The sequence below is a fragment of the Columba livia genome, chromosome 3, assembly GCF_036013475.1.
Source record: "Columba livia isolate bColLiv1 breed racing homer chromosome 3, bColLiv1.pat.W.v2, whole genome shotgun sequence".
Classification (NCBI taxonomy): domain Eukaryota; kingdom Metazoa; phylum Chordata; class Aves; order Columbiformes; family Columbidae; genus Columba; species Columba livia.
The window spans coordinates 40,975,096-40,987,353 of NC_088604.1; the positions used below are offsets into that span (position 1 = coordinate 40,975,096).

General features: G+C 35.7%; 1 long non-coding RNA gene across 2 annotated transcripts in view; it reads left to right on the forward strand.

Moving 5' to 3' along the window:
- Positions 1-12,258, forward strand: part of LOC110356266 (uncharacterized) — a 43,110-nt gene that overhangs the window by 18,041 nt on the left and 12,811 nt on the right. Inside the window, exons 4-5 of one of the 2 annotated variants that reach the window (XR_010471246.1) lie at positions 1,958-2,115; positions 11,677-11,828. This is a non-coding gene — a long non-coding RNA (uncharacterized LOC110356266). The remainder of the gene's footprint in view (positions 1-1,957; positions 2,116-11,676; positions 11,829-12,258) is intronic. The other variant, XR_010471247.1, reaches the window with a different exon arrangement.

Consider the following 12,258-nt stretch of genomic DNA (forward strand, 5'->3'; position numbering starts at 1 on the left):
TCTAGTTATGCTAATCCAATAAGAGATGCTTGGCTGTCCAGGCACATTCTTCACAAAAGCATTTAAATTTATGTACTCAGGGAAATATCTTCAGGACTGAGAAACAACATATTCTGTTTTCATATGCTGTATTTTGTTAAATACCATCCTTGAGGAAAAATGCAAAGTACAGTTCCGTGGCTGCTGTTGCAAAGTATAGAGAGATAGAAATATTTATCCTGAGTTTCTGTTTTGTGACAATTTAGTAGCTCATGGTGTTATTTCTGTTATGGCTCTCAAAGCACTTTAAATTCTTTTTCAGCTGCTGTAGATCCCCCCATTACAAAGAAAACTGATTGGCATGCACCAAGCTTATCCATCTTTGTTCCATCCTCTCAGCCATTTGAAATATCAGGGAATTGGCAATTACCAACAGATGGTGCAAATTAGAATATCATGACATTATTTTAGGTTTTCTCCAATAGCAGGTTATCTTTCTAATAAATCCAGGGGTTAAGAAAACACAAAGATAATATTTCCCTTCCTTTGACCCATTCACCTTTAGTCTTGAAATAAGTCCAAGAACCAAAGCTAGTAAATCCACCTATTTTGCTAACTCACCAATTTCATTGTCCAGGTAACTATTCCTTAATTGATCCCTTAATCCGAAAGTTTCTTCCCTTGTTTTATCCCTTAATCTGGAAGCTGACAAGGATGAAATCTGATGTTTATTATCATACAGCAAAATGATTAAATATGAACCAGTCCTCTAAAACACCAGAATGACAATGAGAAATAGTGAACTGAGGACTGAAAAGGGTAACACACAATTGCATCAATAACTACTTAATGAAAATCAAAAGCAAGGGAATACTTAAGAGGAGGAAGGCCCTTAAAAATGGAAGCTTCAGATTATTTGCCAGTCAGTGATTGATCAAATATTACTGAACACTAGGATTAAAAACTACGCTAGTCATGTTGAAGTATATTGCAGAAACAAGGTGTAGATTCCTGTGTAGATTAAGCAAGGATAATATTTCTTTTTATTTAATTATCTTGACAAAAAAAAATCATTAAATTGTATTCCATTTGTTTCATTGTTAGCATGTTGTTGGAGACTGATAAACTTGCTATCTGATTAAAAAAAAAAAGTTTTAAAGCAGAAATAATGTTGACTATAAATTACTTTAATCTCATAATTCATAGAAAAAATATACTCTGTAGATTAAACAAATAAACAAGCAATCCTGATTCTTTTTCTCACTTAAACTAGCAATTAGATTGATTAAAGTTAAACATTTTTCAAATAATAATTTGGTGCTCCTTGGTTAATCAGACATTCATATCTCTTTCAATAACAACATTTTAGAAAATGATGCTTTTTCAGTGTTCACTTTTTATCATTTACTGTTTGCTTAAGCTTGTTTCCTAAGCCATTTATTTTTAACCTTGAACACTTCAATTCATTAGGGATAACTTAAAAGGAATTCACAGATGGTGATAAAGCCACCCAAAGCTCATACAAATCCTATTTGAAACTTCAAAACTACTTTGATAATACAATTTTTGAATATTAAGAATATATAAAGATTTTTTTTAAATGAACAAAAAAACTCCAACCAACAACAACAAAAAAAAACCCTAAAATAAAGTTAGAAATCTTTGCATTTTCACTCATTTGTTAAAATGTAGGTATTTTCTTGGTTTCATTTTTTAAATACCTGTGGATCTGATAGTGTCAGATTGTGCTAGTCTTCAGTGGTTTTGAACTTCCTTATTTTTAAGGCAAAGTTTAAATAGATAAAAAAATATTGTTAAAATGGGTCTACAGACATGATATCTTGTTAGCTTCTGTTCTTTGCAGTGTTTCATTTGGTACTAATTTATTGAACAATGTCCTTTTAAATATCGATGAGGCTCTACCTGTTCTGGAAACAAATGTAATTATGGGGTTTCAATCTTCACACACTTCTTCCAGGCTTATACTGGTATACTAACTTAATTATCTGTAATGGAATTACTCCTGATTTACACTGCTTTACCTGAGCTGAAAATCCAGTTTATGAAATACATGACCTGTCTCCTGCAAGCATATATGCTGAAGTTTTCAGGCTTTTACATCCAATAAAGAAATGGGTAAGTACTATATAAGCATGCAATTATTTCCATTTCTATATTGTAAAAAAACCAGACTAATATTTTCATACTGTTTCTCATGAAGATTTGCATAGACATGTCTTGGGCTATATAGATATAGAATGCATCCTTGAGCTGTACAAACCAGCCTAGGCCAACTTCTGCTGCCACCTATTTTAAAGGCAAAATTTGTATCAACTTCAATGGGAGAAATCCATTCCCTGGAAAATATCCCTTTTTTTAAGCTGCTGGAGGGAAACAAATAAGTTGCTCTAAAACAAAGTCCATTCTAGTAGCTTAATATTTGTTATTTTTTAGACTCCTTTTCACAAAGAGTGAAAGAAGTGTGGGCAGTTGTATCAATGAGTAGATCCTTTGCCATCAAGGCTTGAGCACAATGTCTTTGAAAGACCCTTTTTACAAATGCTAGCATTTGAAAAGGACAAACAGGGAAATAAACCTCAAAGAGGGTGACAATAGGATATGGAGAGGAAGTGGGTGGGTTAATGCATCTGAGAAGCAAAGCTCCTTATAAAGGCATTGAAGAGGTTTAAAGTTCTATTTAGCAACAAAAGGAGTTATGGAATGGGGCATAATTTTCCCACAGGATTTTTGTCTTTTGATGTATTTAACTTAAAAAAAAAAAAGAAAAGATAATTTGTAATTTGGTAAGCTAAAAATTTGTACAGTAGAGCATGTCTATTTATAGAGGGGAAAGGTAGGGTGCCACCAATACGCTGATGTACATAAAATCAATTTAACTCAACATTCATAGGGAAAACTATAAGAGAGTTCAAAAAATGTCGAGCACTACTTGAAAACACACTAGTTTTGCTTCTCCACTTAGTTTGTATGAATACTCTCTGTACATTACAGACCTAGTCTTGACCTAGTTTTAGGACTACACCTGCCATTAACATTGTCCTGGAGCTTCACAGTGGAAAGAGAATCTGGAAGAGAACTGCAGTACTACAAAGTGCCTATAATTCTAACCTTGGTAAGGCGACCCAAATTTAGGCCTCTGTACTCAGAATGGGCATTGATTGCAAAAGTGAAATAGCCTAGGAAAAGTGTAGGGTCCTGCATCTGGGCAAGAGCAACCCCAGGTTCCAGTATAGGTTGGGAAATTACATATTAGAGAGCAGTGTAGGGGAAAGGGACCTGGGGGTCCTGGTGGACAGCAGGATGAGCATGAGCTAGCACTGTGCCTTTGTGGGCAGGAAGGCCAATGGCATCCTGGGGTGTATTACAAGGGGGGTGGTTAGTAGATCGAGAGAGGTTCTCCTTCCCCTCTACTCCGCCCTGGTGAGACCACATCTGGAATATTGTGTCCAGTTCTGGGCCCCTCAGTTCAAGAAGGACAGGGAACTGCTGGAGAGGGTCTAGCATAGGGCAACCAAGATGACTGAGGGGTGACCTTATTAATGTTTGTAAATATATAAAGGGTGAGTGCCATGAGGATGGAGCCAGGCTCTTCTTGGTGGCAAACAATGATAGGACAAGGGGTAATGGAATCAAGCTGGAACGCAAGAGGTTCCACTTAAATTTGAGAAAAAACTTCTTCTCAGTGAGGGTGCCAGAGCACTGGAACAGGCTGCCCAGGGGGGTTGTGGAGTCTTCTTCTCTGGAGACATTCAAAACCCACCTGGACGTGTTCCTGTGCGACCTCACCTAGGCGTTCCTGCTCCAGCAGGGGGATTGGACTAGATGATCTTTTGAGGTCCCTTCCAATCCCAAACATACTGTGATACTGTGATAGGATTTAGTGATTCTCTCAGAGGTCGTCTCCACTGTTAAAGTTCTTCTGAAACCTTTACATTGTATTTTGCTTAGTAAAAACCCCATAGACTGAATTACTACAATTTTTTGGGGGAGGCAAAGAAAGGAGTGAAGGGAAATTAATATTTGCTTTTAAATTAGAAGCAAAGTATTCTCAGTGAATATGTCCTAAGTAAGTAGTTCATACTGAGAACCTCTTTCCTTGGGTCAATGCTCTTTAGCTATTGCAGCAACACAAAAACTGTTTTATCCTGACATGAATTTCCTCTGATGCTCAGGTAGGTATACTCACTTAAAACAAAGTGAAGCCTCTACTCACCAATCTTGTCCACATAGCTTATATCTTGGCCTATGTCTCCATATGCGTACCTTCAAAAGCATGCAATGTTATCTCAATAGTTTGCTCCTAATTATCTAGACTAACCTATTTTGCCTATTGCACTGTATGTCAGCACAACAGAGGGACAGGGTCAGAAAGCCTAGCTTTAGAACATATTGAAAAACAGCTGAAATTCAACAGCAGAATACCAGGTTGGAAGGGACCACAAGGATTATCTGGTCCAACTTTTCTTGGTAAAGGCGTGATCTAGACATCTTTTTTTATATCTTTTTAAAGATTATGGAGGACTTGAATGTGGATAGCCCTGTGCTCAGCTTTCCAGTAGGATTGTGCTTATATTTTACACAACCTCTTCAGTGGGGAAAAAAAAAAATTAATTAAATTCAGAACTGTCCATCATGACAATTAGTCTTGCATTATTATTGCTTAGTGCTTTTTCTTTCTATGGACACGGAGAAGTTAACCAACAATTGGATGCTTTCAGGTTAGGTCCTGTGCCAAGTTCTGTGGTTATGTTATTCTGTACTTTTGCTAACAAGGCCAACGTCCTCCGATAGCGGTATACCCACACTGTCTCCTGTGGGGTGGAGGTGGCTTAAGCTGATAGTCCTAGCAACATTCCAAGCTGAGAATTGTACCATTCCTAACTTTCCTTACATTAAGCCTTCCCATGTTACAGTTACACACTCAAAACTGCAGGTACAAGACCGCTGAAAAGCCTTTCCTCAGCTATAGACATACTTCTACCCAGAATCAATAGTCACAGTTTGGTTTCAAAAGCATGCCCAAATCCACACGTGTCATCCAACACAGAACCATTGTCATCACTCCAGCGCTGAAACTTACCTGTTAAGCGGTTGCAAGGAAGGAGGAGAAAAAATCAAAATGTACAAAAAGGTGGCTATATTCACCTGAAACCACATCATGTTGCCTTCTTGACTTGTTGGAAATGTTTTTTGTTTTGTTTTGTTTTTAAAAGCATTTAATTTTAAAGAGATGTAAGAGACAGGGCAAGGAGAAGTATGAGGAAGGCTGATGGAAAGACTGAGCGACAAGTGCTGGAGGATGGAAAAAATACTGATCAAACATAAAAGAAAAAAATACAGCCCATTCCAGTGGAAATGTTGCCAGGATCTGCTGATATCCCTACTCCAGCTTCTCTGCTAGCTTTACTTTTTAGTGGATTAAAAAAAAAAAAAAAAAAAGGAGAAAACTCTAAATGTCATCCTGAGTTTCACAGGTTTTATTAAAACCTTAAATTGTGTGAATTTATCCCTAAGCTTTCTTTTACTGACAAAATATCATAATCTGATTTAGTACTTCATAGCAGAGGCTTTAACCTACCTGTTCCTTGTGACAGTTGGATCAGTATGAAGGGAAGAGAAACTTAAGTGCCAAGCAGCCACACCACTACACCTCCCTTACAGCCACTGAGGGAAGCCCACAGCCTCTTGCATCTTTATGGTGAAAAAAGGGACATGGGAGGGATTTTTCCCTGCAGATGCTAATGCCTTCTGTGTTGTTACTACTCCATCAGACTGCGCCCATTACTATCCAGAGGTGGGTTAAGCCTTCTATGGAATTTTTTATGAAATCCTGCAGACTGAAATCATGCTGGCCTTCTTACCAATACTTCTGATTTTGCATCAGTGCAATCACATTAGGAGAAAAACACCTGGGAGAATCAAATGCCATAAATGAAATAGAAAATCCCTTTGGATTATTAGTTCAGACCAATGCTAAAAGAATATTTTGTGTGCATGTCAGGTTCTTTGCCAGTCTCAAAGTAGTCATTTGGATTCACTTCATTATAGGCACTGCAGTACCTTAGGAGAGAAAGAGAGAAATAGAGCGTGAGACAGAGTAATAATAACCCTTGAACGATGAAGTCTTTCTCCTAGCACAACTTCAAATAACTCAGACAACTATCTTTTAATCAAATATACAAGCACCAGTGTAACTGAATTCAGCATAGCTAGCATCCATGCAGAGGAAAAAAAAGCACAGAGGAATGCAGAGGAGGAGACACTAGATAAAATGAAGGAAGCACTACATCATGGACTTCGACTTAAATAGAAGCATGAATACCAACTCAACAGCAGAATAAACACAGGCTGTAAAGATAGTCTGATCTTTTCCTTTTTAAGGCAATAAGACTTTTGCCACTGACTTTAGCAGAAGACACAACAAGCTGTTATTGTCCAGCCCTACTTCTTTCTATTAGTCTGATTCTCATTCTCTACTTTTCCAATTTGACTTTTTGACCTGTGTTCTCCACCTGCATCCTGGGGGTTTCTGTTAATTCATGTTCTCTGTTATAAATTTGCCTCTTTTGGTAATACTTTTTCATTTGCTCCTTTTCTGACACTGATTTTTTAAGTAACTAGAAGAATCACTATATTTCAGGAGTAGGTGACCAGGTAAATCTCAATGAGGCTCAAAGGACAGAGCTGGTTTATGAAAAGTGGGCTGAAAAAATGAAGGCAGAATTTAAACTCCTAACATACTGTGTGTATTCCCATTTGACTTTCCTAGGTTGAATGGATGAAACATTTATTAATTGGCTTTACCATTGTGCTTCAAGAGTATAGATAGATGATATAGGGATGACCCAAGTGTCTCATACAAAAATTTCCTTCATTAAAATCTGGCTTTGGCTCTACACAAATTACCCTGTGTGAGTATAGATTTATTTCAGATATGTTGATTATCATGATTTTTACCTCAAAATTTAATCAATATTTGTAGAAATCAAAGGAAGGTTTTTTTAAATGGCTGATTTTCATTTTTTTTTTTAATAAGAACAGACTTCAGTAAATATTTTAATAATTGTTTATAAGTACATTGATCAACATGTCATGAGTGTTTTCAAGAAAATGAAAAAGAGCTCAATTTTAATTTCATTAAATGAAAACAATTTGAAACTTTTTGTCAATAGTATTTCCTTTTCCCTGACAATGTCTTTAATGAACAATTCAATTGACTTTGGTAGTGTTGTTCCCATTCTTGAACCTAGGCACATACTTAAATACCTTATTCAATGAAGGTGAAGTGTTTTGTTTTGTTTTTAATCTCATCCTTGCATCTGAGCAGTAGGATACATCTACCATAAGCTATCTCAGTTAGTCTAAGCTAGTAATCTAGTCTTCTGTGGTCAATGGAGAAAGATAGTTATCGCAAGAAGGTAATTCCTTCCATCCAAAGATAAGGCACTGTGTCTGCTTTGACTCTAAGGAAATAACAAAACAAAACAAAACAAAACAAAACAAAACAAAACAAAAAACAAACAAACAAAAAAAAAACAAACAAACAAACAAAAAAAAAAACAAACAAAAACAAAACCAAAATAAAACAAAACAAAAAAAAAAACTGTTATAACTAGAATCTTAAAAACAGCAGTGGTTTGGAGTGATGAATCCCTAGCAAGATACTAATGATTCCTTAATTTCTGTAACTGTTTTGAATTTTGTTGTCTGCTCTTTCTGTAGTCAGAGAAATATCTTACAGCAAGAAGTCAAAAAAATAGATACCAACCTCTATGTAACACCTTATGACTTTTCATTCTTTTGCTAATAATATTCCTGCATTGATAATTCCTGTGTTTTCCTCCTCTCACCCGTCTTATCAACAACTATGTTGGTTCTATTTTAGCCTAATTTAACTGAACTTATGATCTGACTTATTTTTTAACTCCAGTATTACTCCTTAAATACCTTGTGATGCAGGAGAGGATTTATGTTCGTGCTAAGCAATGGATCAGAACTATTTTTCCTTTTTTAAGTACTTAAAGTACTTGTTTTCAAAAAAGAAGACAGAATTAAAAAAAAAAAAAAATCATAGTGAACAGATTATTTCCTCCTCTGATACTCAACAGGTCACATTTTCCACTTTTTATCCTACATGTGGTGAACCAATTTTCTTGTTAAGTGTTTCAACATTATACCAACAGGTGGCACTAGAAATTTCTTTATTTTTGCATTAAAAAGAAAGTGACAAGAGATTTATCTTTTCATCAGTACAGTAGAGCACTAAAAGAAAATAAGATCACACAGGGCCTGGAGAGAAGCAAAATAGCAATGCTGGCATGGCCTGCAGCTCTTTCTTGCAACTTTGATCTCTGAGATGTAAAGGCAGTATTGCCTAATGAACTTGTAATTCTCTTTTTAAACTACATATCATCACTTGCTGCAAGAATTTCAGTAGCATGGGGACTTGGGTTGTATTTCCTGCTGGCATAAATGGGCAACATTTGAATGGCTGAAACACAGTTTCTCTGCCTACTGAATAAGTGTAAAATCTGGTAATTAACAGTATCTTCTGTGGTACCATAATGCATGTCTTGGCAACATGCAAATTCATCATTATTCTCGCAAATTTACTCCAGACATCTATAATTATTTTTTTTCAACTAAAAGTTTTTTAACTAGCCTTGTAAACTGAGCATAAAAAATGTTAATGGGATGTTGATGATGGAATTTTTCATGGCATGTTTGGAGGAGATATCCAAACACTTCTTTATAACGCCTTCAATTTACGCAGTGAAGAAAAGTGAAAACTAGTATGTTTAGGTTGAGGTCTTTAGACTTCTAAACCACCTTAAGAAGGCCTGAACATAAGAAAAACATTTCTGTACCTAGGAATCTGATTCCTTTATGCACACTCCTTTCATAGTGATTGTCTCAGAGGCTCAATATATATGTAACTATTTTAACTTAGTATGTAATAAATACAGATAATTTTTACAGAAGCTTAATTGTCAGTCTTCTCTGGGCTTGGGCTATGAGATGTATTTCACATTTTGGGTGTCTTCTGTTAAAATGGGTTGTAAGATTACATATTGTTATATAACCTACAGGTGACATTTACTTTTTCATGCACAGTGATCTTCCTTTAGATATTTAATGGCACTTAAGCACACACTTTAAAGCAAACATACAGTCATTTTCCTAAGTAAGGGTTCCTCCCTATCTCTGTGTCTTCTCTGTGGTTAACTGTTAGTTGCTCTCAGTCTGATAACGAGACTTTCATATCTATAATAAACAGAATACAATAGCAAGAAATACTTTCTATAGTGTTCTGGTCACTGCCATAAGATTTCTCCAATCTAATTTGTTAGGCCATTTGTAGAAAAGTTTATCAATAATGAGAAGAAATAGAAGCATTTACAGCTGCTTGAATAGACAAATGATATTTAGGGATTTCAGTAAAACTTCATTCCATCTAAAAAGTCTTTTTGACCATCATCCATGCTGTAGCCAAGGAGCTCCGGTATGTGAGGTTCAGCTTGGTTAGTAGAAGTTATAAACTACATGAGCAGGTGCAGAATCACACAACCTAGAACTTAAAAGGACTTGAGACCCATCTCCATCCAGAAATAGGAGGACATCCCATCTAAAATGAGAAAAGAGAGAAAAAACAAAAGAAACTGCACAGTCCATATAGCCATGGTTTTATTAAATCATAAAGGGATATTTGTGCAGCTGTCTTCTGTTCAGTCCACTGGTACATCTTTTCCTGCAGACAAATTCCCATGGTCCTTTCTAGCCCTTTAGCTATTGAAACAGGCCTTTCTGGTAAAATGAGATCTGATCCAGTTTCACCCCAGCTTTAAGGCAAGGTAAGCTGTACATATCAGCAGTCATATAATGTACATACATGTCAATAAAAATCAGGAAAAGAGATTATTTAGAAAAGAGGTAAACAGTCTCCGACATACTTATTCTGGTTTTATATATCTTTACTCCCTTAACTTGGAACTACAAGTATTCCAGTAGCTATACACAAGCAGCCAAACTGTATTTAAACATTATTTATTCTTGAGAAATATATAGTTCTAGCTCGGGCCAAACTTAAAGATGAGTGATTAATGCTTTGAAGGTAATTCATAATTTTGCACTCAAAACCAGCCACTGAATGGAAGCTTGTACCCAAGTAGCTGGAAAAATTCTCTCAGAATACATCAGATAAAAATGTAAATTATAGGGGCTTAATGCTGTGAGGTACTGAACAGCTTCAGCTTCAGTCTTGGGTGTGGGTGGGGGAAAACTTGAGAGAGATAACTCAATACCTTTCATGACTGAGCTCAAGATGAATTAGTGCAATATACCCAGTGTCATGTCTTATTTCTTAATTGACTACCTCTAGGTATAATATAGCTGGCTTTATCACAGAAAAATCATTTTGATTTATTTCATGCATTGTATATCATAAGGAAGCACGCATGAAGTTATTAATGTCTTGCATAGCTGTGATATGTTCCAAGGGCACAGATAATGCTTTTCATCATATGCAGTACTAGCCTATTATGACTATTACCCTGAAACTTTATATTTTTATTTTTATGAATTTTATGTTTTATTGTATTTTTCCTCACAGTGCCTGCTCTGGATGTAAGAGTTGAGTAGTACTTTTGTCATAAAAGACTATACTGTAAATATAACAGAACTTTAGTTGGAACACAGCAGTTGGAAATATTGACTATAATATAAAGGCATATTACAACAATTCAATTTGCTTTTAATTTATTATGGGCAATTGAGTTGTCAATTGTTCTCTTTGGCTCGTAAACCTCAAGGTCTATCTGTGAGAGGTCAAGTGGCTGGGCCATACTCTCTAAATAAATGTAACTCTGTCACATAAAAAAAATGAATATGTCTAGGGAATACAATCCTTTTTCTCATATTTTCCTAAATTTTCTGGAGTTGTTAGAAGAATAGGGCAGAATGATTAAAAGGAGAAATTTTAAAATACAGTAAAGCCATTGTGACACTAAAGAATTTTGTCACAAAATTCAGTTGGTAAGATGAGTGCAAGACACCTTAATAGGGTAATTAAAAGTTACATTTTACTTTTCCGCAAAGGGTTAGTAATCTTATTTAAGCAGTCTGAATACTTTAAATAAATAGACTTTCAAAACTGAGTTCCAACAAAGGTTTCCAGTGAAATTCAACCTTTTAAGCCATGCTCCACCAATACCAGTCATATACCATTAATGATAACATTCTCATGCCTTTTCACAATTATCACCATGTACTGAGATGGTTAACTAAATTCCTCTCCACTCAGTGAAAAATGTTGCAAGTGAAAATTTGCTTATTGCCATTCAAACAAACCCCACATATAGTATGTAACATTATGTTATATACATCATGTACATGTAGCATCATTTAAGATGAGTAACTTGAATATGTTTTGCTGTCTGAATTTTTAGGTAAGAGGAACCTTAAAGCAGGATGTTGGCCTGTGAGTGTTTATCACTGGCTCTCACTCCTAGTGAAGACATGCCTATGTCATGCTTTTCACTGTTTTAATATCCCAGTGAAGTTACTTATATTTCATATCAGGGTGAAAGACAGGAGAACTGGGCTACTAGCATCTTAGAGAGGCATGTCACAGTGTTCTGACTATAACTCTTTCATTTTCTCTTTTTCTTCTCTCTTCAGGCCTCAATATTGTACATTTAGTGTATGGTACCACTCCCTGCTGTCTGTCTCCCATCTGAAGCCCTGTGTCAATTAGATCTGCCTGGTGGAAATACGCAAGGCTTAGACCATGAAATTGTGGATGTTTAAGCAGCTCTTGGAAATACGTTAAGGTCTGAGAAAGGTTTCCATGTGAGAATATTTTTCATACTAGCCACCTACTATTTGGCAAGGTACACATCCCATTACCTCAAATAAAGGGCAAGCTAAGTCAAACACTTGATATGTTCATGTCATGAGAACATATTCATCAAGTTCAGATTCCCATCTCTTCCTAATAATGCAACAAAGTTGTTGTCCATGTAAGTATTTTGGTAATTTATGAGGTCTACTTGGGAGAAAAGCTGCCTGCAGCCAATTCAGATTTACCAAGAGAGGAGTATTATACAGACTATTTTTTACATTTACTAGGAGTGTGTAGTTTTACAGTTTGTTGATATATCAGTAATAATTTTTGAAAAACAGTAAAAGATGGACTGAAATTGCTGAAAAATAATAAAAACTTTCAAGATTAAACTTTCAGAATTTACCTGGAAAATCTGC